This window comes from Misgurnus anguillicaudatus, chromosome 11 (assembly GCF_027580225.2).
Source record: "Misgurnus anguillicaudatus chromosome 11, ASM2758022v2, whole genome shotgun sequence".
NCBI lineage: Eukaryota > Metazoa > Chordata > Actinopteri > Cypriniformes > Cobitidae > Misgurnus > Misgurnus anguillicaudatus.
This window is the reverse complement of record NC_073347.2, coordinates 10,661,173-10,684,549: the sequence shown is the minus strand read 5'-3', so window position 1 is coordinate 10,684,549 and position 23,377 is coordinate 10,661,173. Positions and strand designations below refer to the sequence as shown.

The following is a 23,377-nucleotide window of genomic DNA, read 5'->3' as shown; positions in this document are numbered from 1 at the left end:
TCAAACCTTTAGCCATCCCCATTCTGGAAAACAACTCAAGATAAAGGGAATTATTTCCTGTAACACTAAGAATGTAATTTATATGATAAAATGTCCTTGTGGATTGGCATACATTGGCAAAACAAAGCGTTGTTTAAAAACGCGTATTGCTGAACATCGAAGCAATATACGGCTAAATGATCAAAAAAGCCCTATTGCTGTACATTTCAATGCTTTGAAACATAATTTGTCGACTCTTCGTTATTTTGGGATTGAACATGTCAGAGTACCCAGAAGGGGTGGCGATATTGATAGAATTCTGTTACAGAGGGAGGCGTTTTATATTTATACACTTAATACCCTATTTCCTAAGGGTTTAAATTTGGACTTTGATTTGAAACCTTTTTTGTGATTTTGTTGATATGTATAATATATATATATTTTTTTAAAAATTTCTTTTTCTTTTTGTTGCTTTCTTTGGTGGTGATTTGAGGTTTATTCACTTAGAGCCAATTAGTAGTATCAGGTGTGCCTGATTGCATGACATCAGGTGTATTTAATTCTTGAGAGTTGTTAAATCATGATGTTTTGATGTTTTAAAAAAATGTGTGTTTGACTTGGCAGGGACCTTTTTGGTCGAAACGTTGTCTTTTAAGTGGTAGATGTTGAGAGCCATAGTAGCAGTGTGCCGTTCTTTGTTTTTTCTTGCATTATGTAAACCATGTGCATCACTCGTCTTTAGTGGTGCACGATATATCGGCCCCCGATATAATATTGGACGATATGGAAATTTTTTTTACACATCGGCATTGTTCCGATGTCAAAATAGGGCCGATGTGAACAGGCCAATAATCATTCCTGTGTATTTGACGTGTGTGCAGAAGATGTGAATGTGGGGGCGAGGATGTTTGTTTTTGCACGAGCGCATACGTTACACGTGTGCTGAAGCAGGTTCTGTCGTCTGGTTTGGTCGTTCTTCAAAGTGTGTGTGCTGTATGTACAGGGGTACAGTCGATCGCAAAGGCAATGCTGGTAGATCACACATAAGTTAACTGTATATTCTCATGCTGCTCCATGCCTCCAAGAGTAATTGTGAAACACGTAAGTCTTTTTGAGTTGCTGTGCCTTTCTTCTCAAAGTGTTTTTATAAATCTTATGCCTGCCCGCTGCAGCTTAGTCGTGTAAACTTCCGAAATTTACCAGAATGCAATCGCATCGCATTCTTGTAGGCACTGATCCACGCGCGCGAGCGAAAGAGGGAGAGAGAGCGGCAGCGTTGTGCTGATTTATATGCTTATTGTAATTTTCTTTCTAGTTTGTTTCACTAAACTGTATCTCCGCTATTTTAAACAGTACTCGACATGTACTCCAGGGGCCTCGTTTATCAACACTGCATAGAAAATGTTCTATATTTTTACCTACGAATGAAATTTAGTATGTGTGTAAGTACAAAAAAAATCGGGATTTATCAAACATGCGCACGTGATTCGTACGCACATCAGTATGTAATCCTTGATGATAAATCCCATTTGTTCTTAAGCACCATGCTCGTGCACGTTCATGGTCATTTGGATTCCGAAACGCCTCCAATGAACCATATATGGTGACAAAATCCTCCCGTTATAAGTCACGTGGTTGTGCTTTTTCCCTCACCGCAATAATGGCAAAGAGAGTGAAAAGGAGAAACTTTACAGACACAGAAATTGAGTTACTGGTGGATGAGGTTAAATCCTAATTACACGTACTGTTTGGTTCACTTAATGCGCGAGGAATGACTAACAAAAGAAAACAAATCTGCATGGGAACATGTTACCAGTGAGTTTAATTACGTTGGGTACGTATGAGAACACTCCTAGAAATAAAAAGTGGTTTGACATTAAATTATCAGCCAAAAAAAAAAACGTGTCACAGCACACCAACGTGAAATCAGTGCAAATGGAGGAGGACAGACAATGACAGAACAGAACTTTCCACCTTGGAGAGCAGCATATAACCAGCATCAACAGCATAATCTGAAACCCGCTCCCGGTGGATGGATGATTTGCCAAGTCTTCCAATAACGCAAGATAAGCCATTGCACTGCATTGTCAGAGCTTCATTTATAGTGGTAGACACCAATTTGACGACAAATCACAAATAAATCATTAACTTCAACAATGGTTTGCTGTTACTATACACAAATCATTTTAACACCTGCTTGTGGATAATAAATACACACTTCTTTACACGCTGGGGATGATCCTGTGTAGTATCGCTATTCTACCACTAGATGCTCTGCATACGCATACTCAGAGGTGTGCGTATATTTACACACATTTCTACGTATAAGTGCAATTTGATAAATTCCACACTTTGCGTAAAACTGTTCCTACGTACACTTTACGCACACTTCTGTGCGTACGCACGCTTGATAAATGAGGCCCCAGGATTTTTTTAAAACTCCTTAAAAAATAGAGTAATGATGACAGCCCTAAATCCAGTGTAGAGATATATGCAGTATTGTCCATGCATTTAAAGTGTTTTTAGCATGTCGAACTTGACGGCTTTATAATTTTAAAAAAGTAGATCACCACACAAAAAAGTCTGGACACTCCTGTCTTAGAGTAATTGTGAAACACGTAAGTCTTTTTGTCTTGCTGTACCTTTCTTCTCAAATGTGTTTTTTCTTTATGTTTTTGGGCCGTTTTTTGCCTTTATTAGATAGATAGTATGGTAGGAGAGGACAGGAAAGTATAGGGTGGAGAGAGGGGTATGGGATCGGCAAAGGACCTCGAGCCGGGATTCGAACTCGGGTCGCCGAAAATGCGTCTGCACCATATGTCGGAGCACTTGCCCACTACACCATTTGCTTCGACACTCAAATGTGTTTTTAATAAATCTTATGCCTGCCCATTGCAGCTTAGTCGTGTAAACTTCCGAAATTTACCAGGACCCTGTGTGTGTGTGTGTGTGTGTGTGTGTGTGTGTGTGTGTGTGCGCGCGCAAACGAGGGAGAGAGAGAGAGAGAGGCAGCGTTGTGCTGATTTATATGCTTCTGATACTATTGTCATTTTCTTTCTACGCTTTATCATTTTAAAAGTAGATCCCCACACAAAAAAGTCTGGACACCCCTGCTGCTGTATGCAATGAGAGTGAGGGCCGGGTGATGCGAGGGGCAGTTCGGCCAAATTGTTCAACACAACCAATTTGATCACCCACTTAAAAAGTAAGCATCCCGAAGCTTACAAAGAATATGAAAAATCAGCTAATTGATGACATTTTGCACATGGGTAAAGGTGCCCAATCGGTCATTTCTGGAAATAAATTACAAAAGTAAAAAAAGTGTATTTGATTATCATAAAAATGTGTTTTCTATACAGAGATATCGGCATCGGCAAATATCGGTATTGGCCATAACAGACAAGAGTCATATCGGTTATTGGTATCGGCCAAAATTTTCACATTGGTGCATCACTACTCGTCTTGTCAAAAGAAGTCCCTGCTGCACACGCGTCAAAACCATTTATGATAAAAGAGATGCTCACATTCACAAAATACACGCAACACATTAACTTAACATTAAACTCTGATTACGCATGAGATAATGCAGGTATCTTTTATCTTAAACCCTATAGACGTGTGTGCAGCAGGCACTTATTTTGACATGACACGTGATTCACATGCCTAACACATATTTTAAAATGATGAATCACACACATGATGGGCTACATGCATGTTGGGACGAGCTTCGCATTGCATTGTGAAAAATAAGTCACCGTCCGCCACCGGTCCCGGCTCTTCAATGCTTAATAATGGCACTGACCGGGCATCAACGCTCCGAAGCTCCAAAAGTGCATCCATCCATCCTCAAAGCGACCCATATACAACCCAGTGGGTCCTCCGATGCAAAACGATAGGCCTGTGAGAAAACCTTTATATTTTAAGCTTTAAGTGAGTTACTATGCATATGTAATGTAAACAGACAATAACAACTCATTCACATTGGTCCTCATGTGTCTCTACTGTGTTTCATCACATTTCATATTACGACTAGTCATGAGATACATAACATCAAATGTGATAACACGTTCTGCCATATTTAAATTGTCTTTTTAACTTTGTAAATGTCTGGTCTCTATCACAAAAGCTATAAATATGAATAGTTTTTCTCACAAACCTATTGTTTTGCTTCGTAAGACATTTATTAAAGGCGGAGTCCATGATGTTTGAAAGCCAATGTTGATATTTGAAATTAACTAAACAAACACGCCCCTACCCCAATAGAATCTGGACCTTCTGTTGATAGACCCGCCCCACACATACGCAACCCGGAATTTGATTGGCTATAAGTGTGTTTTGGTAGTCGGCCCGTCTCCTTTTCCAACGCGTTTTTCAAACATCGTGGACTCCGCCTTTAACCCATTGCAGGGCTCTAGAGTGCGACCAATTTGGTCGCACATGCGACCTAATTTCTCAATGGTGCGACTTAAAAAAATATCAGGTCGCACTGGTGCAACCCAGGAGTTCGAGGGAAAAAGCCATGGTCCAGATCTACGTGTGTGTACGTTTAAAAATGCGTGTGCGCTCCAGTCAGAGAGAGAGAGAGAGAGAGACGCTGATGATAAGAGAAGAGGAAAAGAACGATTGACAACTTTTTCGTTAAGAATGTTAAGTTGCCTGATCTGTCCGAAGATCACAGCCAATGCTCTGACATCAACCTCCCGTCACATCAGGTCCGAACCCGAAGACGGAATTAGGTAATGAGCCTCTTACAATCGATTCAGAGCCAAAGCATAATTCTTTTGAAGAAAATTATTTGAACGTAACCCAACAGCAATGTCGCGTTCCGTGCGCCAAATGTATAGAAAAAAGCCAGGAGTCAGGACCGCTGTTTTCTTCATAATCTTATTTCCAAATCTAATCCTATAAACTTTTCGGTGTTTGCTGTATCGCTATCACCGCCCTGCCAGACTGTCTTAAATAGAGAAATAAGTTCATTCCTTGATTTGCGTTGTTGATTCATTTATAAATAATTCCCCCAAGGGTTTAGTTTATGCGCAAAAGGCATTAAAATGAATAGAACGTGATGATTACATCTTTCGTTTGTGAAAAAATTATAAAATAAATAAGCCTACATGAAATGTGTTTAACTTAAATATTAGCAAATTAACAAAACGAATTCAAAAGTAGCCTATATGAGTTTATTTTTTGTGTGACGCGCTCCAAATCCGATGCAGCACAAAAAACTTTTTTATGCAATCTCATCACGCGTTTCATGCCATCACCGGCGCGGGTTTACGCAGGGCAGCGAGAAAAATACATTAAACTTTAAACATTTAACATTCTACTTGAGTTTTTTTGGACATCCCTTTGGAATCACTGCAATCATATAATTTATTTAAAAGGTATAAATATAAGCGCAGCGCTTATGAGTGTTTAAACACTGCTGACCGCTCAGCTGTCAATCTGCCGACCCTCACAAAGTTTCACATTAAATGTTAATATATTTGTCAGTCATTGTCCTGTGCTTATTTCTGTCAATGTTCTGCATGAAGATCTTTAAAGGTTTCTACTTACTTCACGATTTGCGTTGCGGCCGGTCGCAGTCTTTATGTAAAACGGGCGGGTATGAAATAAATTGATGCTGATGTCGGATAATGGGTCAAGTGTTATTTTAATCGCGCGGATGCGGGTTATCAAACAGGAATGTGCATGACTCGTATAAGGAAAATTATAAAATACCCTACATGTTTATATTCTGTATTAAACCACCATAACTTGCGGTGTTAAAGGGACAGTTCACCCAAAAATGACAATTCTGTTAGCATTAACTCTCCCTCATTTTGTTACAAACCTGTATAAATTTATTTGTTCTGATAAACACGAAGCAAGATATTTTGAGGAATGTTAATAACCAAACCAAGCATGAGCCCCATTCACTTCTAGGAAAAAAAAATACTATGGAAGTGAATGGGGCTCATGAATGGTTTGGTTACAAACATTCCTCAAAATATTTTCATTCATGTTTACCAGAACAAAGACATTTATACAGGTTTGTAACAACATCAGAGTGAGTAAATTATGACAGAATTTTCATTTTTGGGTGAACTATAAATCCGATGCAGTCAAAAATTAGGGTGCACCTAACTTTTGTGCTGGTGCACCTAAGAAAAAATGTTAGGCGCACCAGTGCAACCAGTGCAAAAAGTTAGTCTAGAGCCCTGCATTGGGTTATGAATGGATTACTTTAATGATGGTTGGATATACTTTTGAGCTTTGAAAAACATTGATCCCAGTCAATGCCATTATAAAGCAAAAAAAAGAAGAAGTAAAGAACCAGGAAATTATTTTATATAACTCTGATTGTGTACTGTTGAAAAAGTAATAGATAACTTCTTGGATGACATGATGATAAATAATCAGTCAATTTTCATTTTGGTGGGAGGAGTAATCATTTAACTCATTCGAGTCATCAGACAGTCATCTCGTTGCTTTGACTGAATTCAGTTACAGATCAAAATCCCTGGTGGTAAATTAACACTACTCAGTCTTATCTATTTGAGTACACTGATGATACTGAAGGTGTGTTTAACATTAATAAAATAATGAAGTAATAAATAAAGTGATAATTGAACATTAATGATGATGTGTGCTGTTAACAAGCAGAAAGGTAAAGATAAACTAAAACAGACGCAACAAGATGACTTGGTTCAGACAACTCAAATCTTTTCAAAATGTCTTCTATTTAATGGTGCATTTTATTCTTTATCTTAGACAAAGCAGACCATGTTAATTTCATTTAAAACATTTTTAATACAATCTGGAACAAATCTGGGTCCACTTATCATTTCTACTTACAAATTAACATTTCTGTTCTGCTCCGTTTACAGTGTTTGGATGAGATCTAGACCGAGGTGTATACTAGGACAGAACTAAGTGTTGTGACCCACAGGTGAGACAAACTTTGCTACTTGGTATCTGTTAGACACGATACATTGAAGAAGGGCCCATTCATATTATACTTAAACTTGGTCCAGGACACTTTGATTTTTGATTCATTCACACTGCCAATGATTTTCCGGAATTTGTGTTTATGCCGTAAAGACACATGACGTGTTTAAAGTCCTGCACTTGGTAGATATTATCCACAGTGTCTGAAGGTTTTTTTATTATTGGTTATTTCTCTCTGCAGAAGACTGCATTTTTGTTTATGATAAAACTATAATGGAGCGTGTGATGCGCTGTTCTAGTATGCACATGAATTAACCCAATTTCAAAGTGGATATTTGAATGCTCCCCGATCTCTGTCCTAGTCCAGTTTGCAGACATTTCTCATTGTGAATGTAAACGTTCATTTAAACCCCCATTTTAAAGAGCTGACCGAAATATTGTGAGCAACTGACACGCTAGAACTTTTATTCTGCTAAATGATCTCTGCTTCAGCGTGGATAGTGACGAGCTCCCTGATCTCTGCTTAAGTCCAGTTTGCCGACCATTAAAGTGGTGAATGTTAATCTGTATTTAAATCCCTAAATTTAAGAGCTGAACCATAACTTTATGTAGCTCACTACTACACGCCCCCTACGCCATTGTTTCTGCGTCTCATTCACACAGAGGGCTTTCCAGATATCTTACGGTAATGTTACTAGGTCATCTTTACTGGAACAATCCCAGAACATCTACAGGACATGTTTGCGTTCACACAATTGCCTGTCTGTCAATTTTATGGATATTTTCTGGGACCAAAATGCTGTGTGAATGAGGTTATACTTTACTCGATTACACAAACACCGATGCAAGCACTTGTTCAACACAGTTTGGTGGAAAGCAAGTGGGTGACTGTTACCTTAAGATAACTCTAACAATAAAACGTATAATTTTCAAGACATTTGCATTAATTCCTCCTATAGCACTCATTTATATAAAAGCATATAACTGTATAACTGAGGATGCAAAGAAGAATTAATAATGTTTATAATGCACAGCCAGACACATTCAGGAATGCAGCAACATATAAGACCAGATCTTTAATGTGCTTAGATAAAGTACTGTATGCTTTGTGGACCTTTTTGATTGTCTATCCAATATTGGATACGTGATTGTTCATGTTTGTTATAGCCTACATTTAAATATAAAAATGTGATCGTTTGATTAATTAAACATTTTGGATGTTTCAATTTAGGTGATCCTAAAGCAACGAACAGGAACCTTTTAAGAAGTGGTGTCCAGATCTTTAAAGAGGGGGTGTTGACATAGTTCAGTACAGGAAACAAAGGCAACAAAGACGAACCTCTAAGGTATAAAGGCGCTGCTTGCAGAGACAAGTGTAGGAAACAAAGACAGAAGACCTGACGAGAATGTTTTATGATTAAAAATTTTTTGTTATGTACATGTACATTATTATTTACAATATATTTCTAAGATACATAAATATGTGACCTTGTATATGAAATCCAGGCTACTGTCTTAACATCTAATGGCATCTAAAGTTTGAATTACATTGAGTTCAGTCTTTGGCATGACCTTACTCAGTCAATATTGAAGATGTCAAGATTATATTTTTACAGAATGTTTTCACTATTGTGTAGGATGATTTTATGTAGAAAACAGTAATTCACAAAGAAATACTTTGCTGGGTTTTCACATGCCATGTCCCATTTGTACAACATTTACGAATATTAAACATCAATTTAAAGTCCTCCTGAAGAGGCATCTTCTTTTATTCCAATATCACCTAAGAAGAAAAACACTTGTACTCTCACAATTGGACTATTGTGCTGAGATTTGGTCCTGTAATGCTGCTTCCCATATCGAAGTGCTTCAAATGGTTTCAAAATAAGAAAATGGGATTCTCTATAGTATTATTTATCACTAAAATTTCTACTAATCGCAATGAGTAAGCGTATCTCTCTATTATTACTCTAACATAAACTAGGTCCTGTGTGTGGATGTGTGGATGTATGTGTGTGGGTGTGAGTATGTACTTATGTGCTGTTTTTATTGATGTTATGAATTTTTGTTTGTATTATGGTTATTTTTGTCATATTATTCATGTAAATGTTTTGTAGTGAAGTATCGACTCCAGGAAGAATAGCTGTGTGTTCACAGCTAATGGAGATCGGAATAAATACAAATACAAACATATGTGAATTATCTTGAGACTAAAACTTCTGAAATCCAAACTGTTATATTTTATCATTTCAAATGCAGCCACCCTTTGCCTAGAATTTGAAATGTATACCCTTGGGTTTTTTCAGTAATTTTTTAAAATCTCACCCTGAGATATTTTTAAACAATGTTAAAGAAATTTCCATGTATTATGGGCTTGAATCACTTGTTTATTTTATCATTTTGTCCAAGTAATTTGAAAAAAAAATCTATTCAATTTTAATTTTATATTGAAATACATTTATATGTTTGCACTATATTTTTGTCCACAAACGTAATTGATTTTTATTCTTTACCTTAAAAAGTAAACCATTTTGAACAGTATAAGAAATATTTTGGTTAAGTGTTTCAAACGTTTAAAACAGCAGTAGTATAGCAGTGTATAATAGTTACAGAATATGTAATTTATATTTATGTGTGACACATCTTAATATTCTGTTACTGATTTATCCAAGTTGTTTATGTCTTATATTTGTCAAATGAATAAATTTGAGAGTGGTGTACTTATTTTTAGTATGTATGTATTAGTGGTGCACGATATATCGGCTGCCGATATAATATCGGCCGATATGGTCATTTTTTACACATCGGCATCGGTCCGATGTCAAAATAGGGCCGATGTGAACAGGCCGATAATCATTCCTGTGCGGTAGCGGTGTGGTAATATTTCCATCAGAGCGCATTTACAAAATTTACGCTCCGCTCGCTCAATACGCTCAGCACCGCTTCGCTCATCCCAGAATGCCCTTTGGTAATTTGCTAGTTCGAGAATCGGTAAAAATGGCTAGCAATAAGTTATGGAGTTCAAATATTGTTTTAATGAAGTCGCAAGCCTTATATAGAAATGAAAGAAATGAAACTAAGATGACAGAATAACTGTAGTGTCGTCTGCATCTAGATGCAGTTTTAAAGATTAATATTAGGCTACTTTAATCTAACTGATCAACACAAATACAAAGCGCCATAATATAGGCTAACTGATTGCTTACCAGCATTAAAACCACTTAAAATAAAAACCTTTATAGTTCTCCGCTCCGTGGATGAAGAAGCTTCAGCCAAAAACACCTTAAGTATTAACTAACTGAACACTTGACTCTTCCCTGGACATTTAGATATTAATTTTTTTCATCAACAGCATGCATGGAACATTATAAACATTGATGATAATCTGCCGACTCGACTGATTCAGTACGTCCTCTATTTTACAGAGAGTACCGCTTAATTAACGGCTTTTCGTTCGGTCCGCGTGAGCTAAACATTTTTGTTCTATAATTTGCTCTCGCGTAGGCTATATTTCTAGTAACACTCGGGATAAAATGTAAGTTGTTTTAGATAACATTTACGCTTCTGAAATGATGACAAATCAGTCTGACTAAAATGATATATCCAGATGAATTTAGCCAAAATAATGATTTATTCGTTTTCATAGATACACGTTAATTTATCTACTAATATACTATTGAAAATGACATAAATAAATACTCATGGCCTTCTGTATTGCATTCGTTTTGTACATTTACAGGTTCATAAATACTGTCTAATTTTAATTTCTTTAAGACAGAGCTGTGTTCTGTATTTACTGATGCACTGTAAATTTGCACTTAAAAAACCTTCTTGTTAAGAAATTGTTCTTCAATAGGGCTTGGGCGTCGTGACGTCATTACTTGTCGTGGCGGCCATGTTGGTTGCCTCCTTTACTGCTGCGCTCCATGCTGCGCTCTGTTTATAGACATACTTTCTCTCAATCGTGTGTCTTAATTTGATTAATTTGTCGTTATTTTTTCAACCATGGTAAACCGTTGCTGTATTAATAATAAAGTAACACATTAAAAGTAATTTACATTAAAAATGACAGATAAGAACAAAACTTCATTATGTTTTATTCAATATCGGAAACCAAACATTAACCTCAACCCCTCAGTAATGTGTATACATGACATATAAATGACATTTATATATACGACAGTGAAGTATAACATCTGAATATTAATTTATATAGCTTAAGTCAACATTGAATATAAGGGAAATGTCCCGGTTTACTCGCCCAAAATACGGGAACATTTCAACATTCATCTTTCTGTTGCTATCCCTCTGCTGACAGCAAAAACTGCTGCATTAACTAAGCTAGTTGTGAAGCTAGGTCATACGTGACTTTGCTTACAGATTGGCGTGAAATCGTGCTCTTACAACAACCACGCTGTTATTTTAAATGACTCTTTTTTCATATGGATCCCAACCGTTAATAGTTCCGATTTTGTCCACATACACATGTCCCTGCTTCCCTGTTTAAGGTATCCCAGTAAATTACACATACTTTTCCGGATTTTAACATCTTTTTTCTTTCTTTTAATTCTCCCAACTCTGCCGCTTCTCCTCGTTCAACTTGCTGTATGATTACATTCGCGAGGCCACCAACATGGCCGCCACGTCCCAGAATGCAACGCGGCGCCCAAGCCCTATTTATTTTAGTTTTTTTTAAATAATATATTTATATAACAGTATAGTTTGTTAATCTTTCTCATAAGGGGAACGAATTATTATAATATTTCATAATTACTTATTACATTTATTATTACTTAAAATAAAATTAGTAAAACATGTGGATGTCGTGGAAACAATTTGTTAATTTTAATTATATCCGGAGCTCCGTATCAGTTAAACTAGGTCTAATAGCCAACACACAACTGTACATAACTGGGATTTATCAGCTAATACTTTAATTAAATGCAATTATCCAAGAACGTCAGTACAGAAAACAATTAGGCTTACTAAAAAAAAATTTATGTCGGAGCGGGATCTGGTTTATTTGCGAGCGTGAGCGGAAACTTAACGGAGCGCTTGCTTGGGCGGTGAGCGACTGAGTGGCGTGCTTGAACAGTAGAGCGAAATATTTAGCGGAGCGTCACACCGCTCTGCTTCACTCACGTGCTCTGCTGCCCGCTGTAGCTCAGTCGTGTAAACTTCCGAAATTTAATCGCATCGCATTTATGCAGGCAGTGCATGCGCCCAGTGTTTGTGCCCGCGCGCGAGCGAGCGAGCGAATGAGGGAGAGAGAGCGGCAGCGTTGTGCTGATTTATATGCTGCTTCAATTGTCATTTTCTTTCTAGTTTTTTTTACTAAACCGTATCTCCGCTATTTTAAACAATACTCGACATGTACTCCAGGATTTTTTTAAACTCCTCAAAAAAATAGAGTAATGGTGACAGCCCTAAATCCAATGTAGAGATATATGCAGTATAGTCCATGCATTTAAAGTGTTTTTAGCATGTACAACTTGTCGGCTAAAAGTCTGGACACCCCTGTCTTAGAGTAATTGTGAAACACACAAGTCTTTTTGAGTTGCTGTGCTTTTCTTCTCAAATGTGTTTTCATAAATCTTATGCCTGCCCGCTGCAGCATAGTCGTGTAAACTTCCGAAATTTACCAGGATGCAATCGCATTCTTGCCTTCATGCAGCTGATGCACGCGCCCGGTGTGTGTGTGTGTGTGTGTGTGTGTGTGTGTGTGTGTGTGTGTGTGCGCGCGCGCGCGCCCGAGCGAACGAGGGAGGGAGGGAGAGAGAGCGAGAGCGCGCGCGAGAGAGAGAGAGCTGCAGCATTGTGCTGAATTATATGCTTCTGATACTATTGTCATTTTCTTTCTAGTTTGTTTTACTAAACCTTATCTCCGCTATTTTAAACAGTACTCGACATGAACTCCAGGATTTTTTAACTCCTCAAAAAATAGAGTAATGGTGACAGCCCTAAATCTAATGTAGAGATATATGCAGTATAGTCCACGCATTTAAAGTGTTTTTAGCATGTAGATCTTGTCGGCTTTATCATTTTAAAAGTAGATCACCACACAAAAAGTCTGGACACCCCTGCTGCTGTATGCAATGAGAGTGAGGGCCGGGTGATACGAGGGGGAGTTCGGGACAAATTGTTCAACACAACCAATTTGATCACCCACTTAAAAAATAAGCATCCCAAAGCTTACAAAGAATAAGCTTAACATATCAATCAGCTAACTGATGACATTTTACACATGGGTAAAGGTGCCCAATCAGTCATTTCTGGAATAAATTACAAAAGTAAAAAAAGTGTTTTGGAAAATAGCTCTTTATTTGATTATCATTTAATTTGATGAACCACTCTTATAGTTTTGTTAAAATTATATTTCTAATCAATATAACCATGAAACTGTCTTTAAAAAAATTAAAAAAATATATTTAGAAGGTTAATGTAAAGGAAATCTAAATAGGCTATTAAAAACCTAATGTTTATATCATTAGTTCAGTAGTGACACATTTTTGGGGAGAGAAAACATTTCGAAACTGTATAAAAACATGCTAGGAAACTAAAGTGTCCAATCAGTAGATTAGTGTTCCTTAGATGTTCTACAATGTTTATGACTACAAAGATTGCAGGAAAAAACACACTTTTTCAAGAAGTTTTGAAGTGTCAATTTGCACTAATTCAGCAGAATGGCACATACATACATACATTAGTAATGCACCGATGTGAAAATTTTGGCCGATACCGATAACCGATATGACCCTTGTCTGTTATGGCCGATACCGATATCTCTGTATAGAAAACCATATTTGTTAAATATAGTTTTTTAAGTTCAATAAATGTTACTTTTTTAAATTGAGACATTTATAATGTAAACTGAGTGAGCAAAAGCAGTATCGGCTCAAGAAAATCGGCAGCCTGTATCGGTCATCGGCTAAGGCTGATGAATCAAAAATCGGTATTGGCACTAAAAAAATCCATATCGGTCGATCCCTAAAAAGAACTATACACACAGAACTGTCTTTTAACCATCTTCCTGTGTTTGTCCTGTCTTTTCCTCCATTCTTTTCTGACATTTCTTTGCTCCCTGTCAGATAATTCTTTGATACTTTTCAGCATCCCTTCTTCCCTGCGTTTCTGATTTCGTTCTCTTTCCTTTTTTAAGTATTCTTGGCTCCCTCAATCTTTGTCTGGATTTTCTCAGTCTGTCCGCTCTACTTTCATCTTTCCGTCTATGCATTTTGGTGATTCCTCTCTCTCTGTAGCTATCTCAAATTAACCAAATATATTCAGTGTTTCCCCTAGGTTTACAGCTTTGGGTTGGTTGTGTATGTCTATACAGGGGCTAAATTATGATTTGTTATGTGGGGGCTCTGTGGGGAGTGGTAACATGTTTACTACTGATGACAGCAAAGCCACTGGTGTGTTTCAATGACATTCTAGACTTCTGATAGGATTTGATAAGTTTCAGCTTTAAATCTGTGCCAGAGGTTGACCCAAAATATTTTGAAAAGAGCGTCTGAACTTTAAATGATGCAATTCTATGAGTTTGACACCCTATATCCATTTGTTGCAAATGTAATTTTGCACAATTGATCAAACTTTGAAGGAAGTTAAAAGAATCAACCTCCTTGAATAATTTTAGGCATAAGATAGGCTACCCAACACACAGTACTGTATCAGCGACATGGTCAGCAGCTAGTAAAACAATCACTATAGGTTTGATTTGTGTAATCAAAATACATTATTTTATTAAACTATACAATGAGTTATATCCAGTGTTATCCAGTTAACATAATGTTATTAGATGAGTGACAGAAATACTTTAGTCTTCTAAGTTTTCTATTAAGTGGGCACCAATGTTCCCTCTAATTTTTTTCATCACTGAGCAAATTCTTTTTTTTCTGAGCGCTTATTTCAATACTGTGAGCAATTCGCAACCACACGACCTGCCGAAAATGACCACGAGCCTGCGTTAGCCATAGGAGATTCAAAGAGATGACAGCAAATGCATCAATGTTTACAAGGTTGATATTTATTCAATATCCTTTATAATGGTGGGACTTTGGAAACATTTTAATGATGGTGTTTTACCACTCAGTTTAGTTAAACTTAACTGTTTAACTAAACTGTTTAAACAGTTTAACTTAAAGGATCTTTGGTTTCAATAAGGTTTAGAGAGGTTATTATGACTGGTTCACTGGTTATTATGACAGATAAAGATATATAAAAAATAAAAGTATCCAAGATGTTTAGTCATTTTTCAGTAGGTACAACATTTAAGTGGAAAACAATAATTATAGGCCTATTAAATTGACATGGCTCTGCCTTTCTCTTCGCCATGGTTGTAAGTGGCCACTCGATCTCAATAAGTTAATTCTTAACCTGGTTGAGACTGTGAACCCCGGAATCTGAATAGCGGCAAAAAGTTTTCTCTGAGTCTGCTCGTCTCTGAAGCGCTAAAATAAGCTTTTTTGATTACAAAGTCAACGATTAATGCAAGCAGCATCACATTGAAGATTTGCACCCTTTGGTGAGCGGAACGAGGTGTGTAGTTTGTGTTTTATGTTTATGAAACTTAGGGCCGTATTTTAACGATCTAAGCACATTGTCTAAAGCACACAGCGCAACGTCTAAATGGGCGTGTCCGAATCCACTTTTGCTAATTTAACAACGGGAAAAATGGTTTGTGCGCCGAGCGCATGGTCAAAAAGGATTGGTACAATTTTTTTAATGAGAAATGGGAGTATTTCGGGCGTAACGTGCAATAAACCAATAAGAGTCTCAGCTCTCATCCCCTTTAAAAGCCTGTTGCGCTGGCGCTATGTCTAATCCCTATTTAGATGACGGACTTTGTAAACTGAACAGTGGCGGAACTAGAATCTTTTTAATGGGGTGGCCAAAGCTACTTTAGGGGGTCCATAGTCCATAAAAGAAAATGACGTGTAACCATGTGTCAAGAAAGCATAAATTCATCTTTTGATCGCATTAGATGTAAACAAGGGTGAATTTTAAATCTTTCTACTGTATTTCTTACATCTGATTTACTGTCTGTTAGAGGGATTCACCCAAAAATGAAAATTCTGTCATCATTTACTCACCCTTATGTTGTTCTAAACCTGTATTTTATTTTAATAAACACAAAAGAAGATATTTTGATAAATGATGGCAATTAATGGTATATCCATTGAATTCCATCATGTTGTTTTTATTCCTATGGTTACAGCTGTGTGCATACCATCATTTATCAAAGTATCTTCTTTTATGTTCATCAGAAAAAAGAAATACTGTACGTACAGGTTAAGAAAAACAGGATTGATGACAGGATTTTCATTTTGTGAACTATCCCTTTAATGAAGCAAAAGATCAGGAAATCTAAACTCCATGATAAACCTTAAACTTACTTCAAATAGCAGAGCTCAACACAAAGGATGTTTGGATTAATCTTTATTTACGAAGATACAGAAGATGCAAAAGTTTTCTTTTTTCTTTTGATATTTAATGACAGAGAGACTTCAACAGGTTAGGCTAAGACCGAATGCAATAAAATGTTTATTCGTTTAAGACGTACAGTAACCAAATGTTTAGTATGAAAATCACCAAGACAGCTATTTTGACATATGAGCATTTGTCCGTTTAAAGTGTATGTTGCAGGTTAACCACCACTGTCGATTAATGGGTACATAAATCACTCAAGATATGTGTATAATTTTTAAAATGTCTCAAAAATGGTCTTAAAGACCACTTTTTTTACGTTTTTGGTATTAACGGTTTTTTTAACGCAATTCTGCGATGACGTCACGTTGGGGAGAAGTGGAGAAAGACTCAGCCAGAGCCATAGAGATAGATGAGACATTTATTGCTGTTTAATACTTACTTATATAATTTGGAAATCATATATACATCGTAGGACATATATAATGTGTTATACTGCAAAGTTACCATGATAATTATTATTTATGATATATGTGGAGATAAATAAAACTTCGCAAATCTGCTGATTTGATCCATTCATGTCCTGACCACCAGGCTAGAGATTTTTTAAACATCCTTAATCCACACTTACTAGTCTATCAAATAATATCTCAAATATATTGTTTTGTGAAATAAAAGGATGCTTTGTTATATTGTTTATGCGATTATAACGAATCACACGATCATTTTATGCAGCAGCAGTCAGCAGCTGCAGCATACTCGGATCCGACCGCATACATACTGTAATAAACAGGCGTTCGGCGGCTTTTTACATCACGACAGGCTAAGCCATTTGAGGAGGAACCGCTCATTGATCACCGTATTTTTATCAATCCTGTACATGTTTGGACCTGCCGAACAGGTTGAGCACTTTTATATACTTTATTGAGCAGAGAGGCTGCCTGCACAGTTTGACCAGCGGGCTGCGGGAACCGGCGCACATCACGCCGCCAGACGGTGTTGCTAATATAACTCGAAATGTATAACTATTATCAGATCGGCCCGGGAAAGTCCCGACTCTCTCGATTGCCATTCCGCTACTGGCTGTAAGAAAGTGAGTGCGTTTGGGTCGCTGGTCCCCGCGAACAGACGTGACGTGCTTCACTCACCTTCCAGGATTAGAGACATGCTGCCAAAACCGTTTGTGCTGAAGATCGCATAAAGTTACACCCATTTCAGGCAGGATCATGGACCCCCTCAAGCCAGCATGCACGAGTATGTTAATTGTTTGTTTACTTTCTACACGAAGATATGCTAACCTTATGCTATCTGGCTGTCTGCCTATCTCTCTATACTAGCCTATCCATCTGTCTGTCTGTCTGTCTATCTATCTGTCTGTCTGTCTATCTATCTATCTATCTATCTATGTATCTATCTATGTATCTATCTATCTATCTATGTATGTATGTATTTATCTATTATCTGCGCTATCAGAACTGTACTTTACTCGTCTTTCTATAGTCATTCTCAATGCTCTCAAGGCGGCTTTGGTCAATTCTCTCCCCAGCGTGACGTCATACAGTGCGTTGTGAGGGAAAGGAGAATCATTGCAAATTGCTGTACTTTTTCATACTTTTTCGGGTTTTGTGATACCCAACAACATAAAATACAATGGATAACAGTTTAAATGTTTATTATCAACAAGCAAATTGCACAAATTCGTTGAAAAATTTTACCTGCAAAACGCCCTTTAAGCCAAAAAGACGCGAACAGTCGTTTAAGCTCTGGCTGTGCACGCGCACTATCGGATATGCGCGTCGCGCTTTCAGGTTCAATGTGGCAATCCAGTCGAATTAACAATCATACAGTAGCCTATAAAGATCACGTCAAGAATGAAAACATGGTGCTGGGTTTTGTTGTAAAAAGAATTGGCAATCTTAGATTCAGTCCACAAGATAATTACCACACTTCCAGCATTTACGGTGAAATCATGTAGTATTAGCAATGTACGACTTCACTTACATCATTTTAAAGAGATTCCCAAGCATTATGTAGACATGACATTTATCTTCTGATGGTATGAAAAGTATTCGTTAAGTTACAGTAATTTTTCTGACGCGTTTTTGAAAAGACGTCACTGATGGAGAGATAACAGATCGCGCATTATGTATATTTTCTTAATTTTGTGAAAAGCACAACATTCAGTTTTTATAGACACACAAAAAAATGACACTTTAACGTTTTAAATGATGTATAAATCATATCTGTATGTCCAAAATCAGCAGAGTAATCCAAGTCTCTTTGCGCAGTGATTGAAAAATAAAGAGTTGCGCCACGACCGCAGGGAAGGTTAATATTCATAATGTTTGTTTTTAACAATGTGCTGCGCTGCCGCACGTCGAAAATAAACATAGCGATTAAGTGAAAGTAGCGCATTAAATTTGGGGTGGCACACGGGGTGGCCAGTGACGTGTCAAGGGTGTCCAGTGCCACCCTGGACACCCCTCTGGCTCCGCCACTGAAACTGAAAAACTAAGCGGAGGAAGAAGATCCCCAGTTTAAGATTAATGTTAAATAATTGTGTTGTTTTTAATTGTATTGAAATCGTTCTTTTTTGGATTAAAACCTTTAAAAACCGTTTTATTTTAGTCATGGAAGTAAAAAAGCAGGCTTTTAATTGCTTTAAATGTATGGCTATCCAATATCATAAAAAAATAATTTACAAGTATGTAAGAAAAGGTTTGTACTCTAAAAATACTTTATTTGTAACAAACAGGAGATAAAGAATTTACAAACGGCTCTCATTTCAGCACTTGGACAGCGTCACAAGATTTTTTAAGAATTACTTACAAATGTTTCTCATCTCACCATATCCACAGGTACAGAGTCATCATATACAATAAATCCGTAAGGTAGCATTTAAAAAAAAACATTTAAAAGCAGATGCATTTGTTTACTTACCAGGCTACAGGTGAAGCAGCTCTTCGCACCTTAACGTCTCATAATTAGTCCTCATTTATGTCCAAGAGACTCAATAATAATCTTTTACATTCAATCCTTTAATCTTTCATATTTAAAAGCGTTTTTGTGCTGCTGCGCATTCATGTATGTGTTAAGCAAACCCGCGTTGTCGTCCCATTTAGGCGCATATTACTAATGCCCTCTTTAAATAACAAAAAAACATATTGCGCCATTGACTTTAGACTTTAGACCAGGTTTTGTTGGTCAATGGCGTAGTCTATTTTAGTTGCCTCAAAATAGCAACGCGCCAACAATGCGCCTGAACACACCTCGTTTTCAGACCAGAACGCCCATGGGCGCAAAAGGGGGCGCAAATGCATTTGCTATTGAAACAATGCGGGGCTAAACGTGAAAATTATAATTGCGCAGGGTGGAAACTAGCAAATGACACTTGTGTCGCACATTGCGCTGCATTGCGCCGGGTGTAAGATAGAGCCCTTAGTCTTTATTTATGTCATTGTCTATTTTGCAAATTGTTTGCGTGGTCTGAAAAACGCTTCACGTGTTAACACAATGATACTAATGTTTATATTTTGTACCTTTTTATTTGTCTTTAAATGTAATTTAATGTGGAAATACACTGTGATAAACTTATGTTACTTATAAATCCATGTTACAATCAGGTTTATTTAACCAGCTTTTTGTGTTTACTTTTAGTTTTCACGGTGCTTATGCAGATGACTGAAAAATAAATGATTACACCCGTTAGAGACTCTCTGCTTATTATTAAGAAAACCAGGGGGCAGCTACAATGGTAGCCTTCTGTGCTTGCCGGGGCACGCCAAGAGTAACCTAGGATACTTGTATGTAAATATTCTAACGTACATCCGGCTTGGTTGTCACATGATCTCTGTATATTTAAATGTTTATTACCTAGCCTGCATCGTTTTGATGCTCAGATGTTTAACCCCTGAAAAAAAAGAGTTTGTGCGGTCTGAAAAATGCGCACGCAGCTTAGAGGGAATATTGGTGGGCACCACTTTGACTTTGTATGTAATCTACTCGCGCAAATCTAACCAGCGCAGCATGACATTGTTACTACAAAACACGTGCATATATAGCATGATAGAGAAGTTGAGAATGCGCGCGTGTGTGTGGGAAAGTCATGATAAACTTCATCAGCCGTCAGTAACATTCCTACAGGTTGGAAGCGGAATTGTCCATTACCACTGTCGTAAATAATTTAGCCTACTGCAGCAAAGCTGGCTCTGATTGGATTGTAGGTCTGCCGTAAAGCAAAAGTTTTTGTAGTGTTCACTCGAACTACAGGACCGCGACCCGACGGTTGGAAACTTCTTTACTGCGGTTTTGGCCGATAGAGGGCTGCAAAGCGAAAGTGCCGTTCACCCTGTTTCGAGTGGATGAACGACTGAAACTTTTTTGGAAACGTTATTTGAAGGTAAAAAAACTCTTTGGTGTTGCTTTAACCGGTTACCATTATTTTAAATAAACGATTCTGTTCCGGAACATATATTTTTTGAAAGTTTCTGGTTTCGTTTCTGTGAACCGGTTCAAAGCCTTGATCTTTACAGAGCATCACATAAAGTTAAGCAAAGAATGTCTGAAAACATGTTGCGCATTTGTTTTACTTTTACCTGGTATCATGTGAGGCAGAGATTTGTGGAATCCCTCCAGGCTGTTGTTTCCACGAAGGCATTTGTAATATGAAACGTCCACCCCGTCGATGTTGGTCCTATGAGCCACTCTGTACATACTCATCCCTGGAGGATCCTGAATGCACTCGAGGTGTCGTTGCTGGCCTTCCCACACACTATCTACTGCTTCTGTAAAAAAAAACATAATACATCTTTAAAAATGGGATTGGCATGCACGCGTCAATAGAAAATGAATAATATACTATTTATTTGTTTATTCATGTATTTATTAATTTATTATTTTTTGCGGTATACAGGACAACCAGATAATAAAGTTAATATGTACGTAAGTGCTTTTTTGTATAATTGCATTCAATTATTTACCTGCCGATTTATAGAGGCTGACTCCGCTTTCGTCTAGCCCAGCGGGACCTTTGAGCTCATCTATAGCTATCTGGATGAGCCGGAAGGTCTCCTGAGCCCCGAGTGTGACTCTATGAACATGGTGATTCAGCTGTTCCCTGAATACATTGTCACACACCATGTTTTCATCAGTCACTGTGTCAAAAACTGTCAGGTTCTTTGCTCTGACAGCTTTAATGAGCAGGTCCAAGTCTGCGCGGTTGAACTGCGTACTTTGAGTAGCTGTCGGTACGAATGGCTGCAACAAAGCGATGGATCCATTCTCCTCACACATCTGGAATAAGCTCTCCACAGCAGTTGGGCCTTGTGCCCAATGAACAAGATCTTGGGCACAAGTTGATTGGCCTGGTGAAAGTGGTCCATAACTCCCTGACACATGGGTTTCAGACACTCGTGGATTCTTCACAGGTAAGAACAAATGAGACAATCTGTGAATCCTCATTGGCTATGCTGGTGAACCACTCCGATGTGCCTTTGCCCTCTCCAGACAGTTTCTTCACCACCTGCAAGATACGAGACACTCGCTAAGTGAATACACTCATTTAAAACAGTGTTCATGTGATTAACAGAACAGACCAAAAAATGTTTTTGTATGTGTCTCTATCTTTGTGTTTTACACAGGAAAGTCAGTCATACAGGTTTGGACCAATGTAACGTTGAGTAAATAGATCACTGAGCAGCTGAGGAGGGGCAGAGGAAAATTCATTCTTCTGTATCTGTAGCCAAGGGACTCATTGGTCGCCACCAATAAGGCCCGCTGACAACCCTTTGGGGCAATGGGAATACTGGTTTCGCCATATCAAGGTGCACTGTAAAAAAACATACTGAAGGTGACAAAATGCACTGATACTAAAGACACAGCTGTAAGATTTTTTGTCACCAGCCAATTAGCAATGTATTCCCTTTAGCCAAACATTATTACAACTAATACATGTAAAGATTAATTACAGGTATAGTCCATGAGCATACATCAAATTAACAATAACATCAGTAACAAGTTTTTAAAATGCATTCACCTACTATGAGAATGAAATTGTTATCCTGTGATAAATACAGGTTTAACTACCCCTACGAAAATTAACAACAAAAAAACATGGTACTGTAGTAAAACCATAGTAACAGCAAAATAACTTTAAACCATGGTTAGTGTAGTAAAACCATTGCTTTTGCTGCCAGTAATTAATACATCAAAAAAGAAAACATGGTTACTACACTTTTACCTAACCACAATAAAACCATGGTTAATTTTTGTAAAGGTAGAAAACAGACAACTTAGCTATCATCTTATAATAATAACCGAACCATTGCTGATCGAAGTTACGATTTACTTAGTATGATTTAAGGCCGGGTTGGCAACAGGTTACTGTACGTAAAAATCTGAACTTTAAATGCTTTATTTAAAAGCACAGTCGGTGTACTACTAGTATTTCTGTCTAGTAGTTAGTATTATAAAAAGTGATAGTATTTGAAATATCTTACATTTTCATTTGAGAAATCTGCTCAACATCACAAGTAATACTGTATAAAAATGTGTACTGTAAAATCATGCCAGATATGACGCGTTGTGGAAAAGTAACGTTGACCTACCTTTTTCTCACTTTCGTATAGTATGTTTTGCCGATCGAATACGTTAAAACACGTTTAAAACAGTTTAGATAAAAACTGACAGGAAAATAAGATGCTCGCGCACGTCACTCACTGAAACCACTATCGGAGATCGGAGGCCTGTGATTGGTAGTCTACGGTCGCGACCGACAATTTGATTGGTAGTCTACAGTCAGAGTCATAGACGTCCTATCCATAGATATGTATTCACCTTATTCCGCCACGCCCCTTTTTACATCGTAGTCGAACCTTGGGATAAGGGTGTTCCTCAGTTGGCTTAAAATTGGTAAGAAAGAAACATAAATGCGCTCGGGTGAGCTTTTTAAGCTTTAACGCGTCGCCTTCAGTCACTGCCTCAGCTGCTCATCGTCTATGCGGCCGGAAGAACGTTGACAAAATGAGCGAAATGGCGCCGC

General features: G+C 37.6%; 1 protein-coding gene and 1 long non-coding RNA gene across 2 annotated transcripts in view; both read right to left on the bottom strand.

The window, feature by feature from the left end:
• The window catches only part of LOC129415546 (uncharacterized), a 68,185-nt gene extending 47,176 nt beyond the window's left edge, over positions 1-21,009 (bottom strand). Inside the window, exon 1 of the mRNA XM_073873005.1 lies at positions 20,934-21,009. The gene's annotated coding sequence lies outside the window, so the exon portion shown is untranslated. The remainder of the gene's footprint in view (positions 1-20,933) is intronic.
• Positions 21,010-21,464: 455 nt separating this feature from the next.
• Positions 21,465-23,377, bottom strand: LOC141368791 (uncharacterized). Its single transcript, XR_012372102.1, has 3 exons — positions 22,944-23,377; positions 21,993-22,165; positions 21,465-21,859 (listed from the first exon to the last, which is right to left on the bottom strand). It is a non-coding gene; the product is annotated as an uncharacterized lncRNA (long non-coding RNA).